This window comes from Suricata suricatta, chromosome 4 (genome assembly GCF_006229205.1).
Source record: "Suricata suricatta isolate VVHF042 chromosome 4, meerkat_22Aug2017_6uvM2_HiC, whole genome shotgun sequence".
Lineage (NCBI taxonomy): Eukaryota > Metazoa > Chordata > Mammalia > Carnivora > Herpestidae > Suricata > Suricata suricatta.
In genome coordinates, this window is record NC_043703.1 from 88,800,343 (window position 1) to 88,801,775 (window position 1,433).

Sequence of the window (1,433 nt, forward strand, 5' to 3'; positions counted from 1 at the left end):
GCCATATATGAAAATACAGAGAGCAGCTTCATGGAGTGGATGAGAGCAGGCTTTGACATGGGATGGAATGACATTTAAGTCTTAGCTTTGCCACTTGGTCGTATGATCTTGGGGAAGTCACTTAACTTCTCTGAGCCTCGGTTTTCTCTCTTAGAGGGTGGTTATGTGGATTAGTTGGTAAGATCTATGTGGCTGGCACTCAGTAAGCAGTCAATAAGTGGCATATAGTTTGTGTATTGTGTGTGAAAGTGATGGAGTTTGGGAGGAAAAACCAGTATGGTCCCACTGCATATTACAGGTCCCAAAACATCAGGTGACTCAGATCAATGGAAAGATCCAAAACTTACTTCCAACAGATCAATTGTACATGCACAAGATAGGGCCTTCTGGCTTAGCAGCAGCCTGTGTTACAGGATTTGGGGTTTTGGCTCATGGTAGTGGGTGATGGGGACACCAAAAGCACATAAACTCACAAACTTACAAAGATGTCTGGCTTGGGGTCTGGTAACAGCAAGGTGTTCTCGGTGTCCATGCCTAGGCAGGCAGCAAAGTGGGGACCTGCTCCCAGCAGCATGACCATCATGGGCAAGAGCCTTGAACCTGGTGAGGCATGGCAGGGTAAGCTGGGGGTTCTAGCCTGGAAAATCAGACATGGCACAGTGTGACAGCTGCCCCCTCATTGAAGGCGGTCATGTGGAAGATGAAGTGGCCTGACTCTGTGGTTCCTGCAGAAAAAAGGTGGCCTCCATCTGCAAAACTGAAGGAGAGAAGAACCTTCTACAAAAATGGCCCAGATGGGACACGGGACAGTAGTGAGTGCCCTGCTACTGGAGACGGCAGGGATGTTGTACAAAGAGGAGTCAGGAGATCAGCGGCTGGGATTCAGGACCCTGACTTCTAATCACTCACCAGGGAAAGAGAGAGCCTTTTCCTCGCATTAATTATTGCTTACTTCCTCAACTGTGTTGACACCTTGTTAAGAAGGCTGATTAGGTTGGAATAGGTCATGTGATGGAATTAATTTGTCCTGCTTGGGCTCTTCAAGACTCCGAATGAAGTGCAAATCCCTGGGGGCCAGTGTCTGGCTGGCTTTTAATCAGGCTGATCAAACTTGAGCCTTTGGAGCTTTTAAAAGACAGGGAATGAAAGAAAAATATGTCTAAACACACTGGTCCTACTCCACACAGTTAAACAAACCCCAAGCCTCTGCTGATGTGACTGGTCCTCATATTGGGTCTTGGACACGTGTCCTTTGTGTCCTCATGCTTTTCTCCCTGAGCTGCACGGGTGAGATCACTGGCCCAGTTACCTCTGCACCGAAGGGGACAGAGGCTAGAGTTTGACAAAAGGCACAGTGGGACTGAATTTTCACCTGTTCAGCTGTGGGTTGCTGCACCCCTAACCCCACCACATGCCAGCTGCCAGGATCCAGG

General features: G+C 48.6%; 1 protein-coding gene across 2 annotated transcripts in view; it reads right to left on the reverse strand.

Moving 5' to 3' along the window:
• CNGA3 (cyclic nucleotide gated channel subunit alpha 3) overlaps window positions 1-1,433 on the reverse strand; it is a 30,021-nt gene that overhangs the window by 22,261 nt on the left and 6,327 nt on the right. The window lies entirely within an intron of this gene.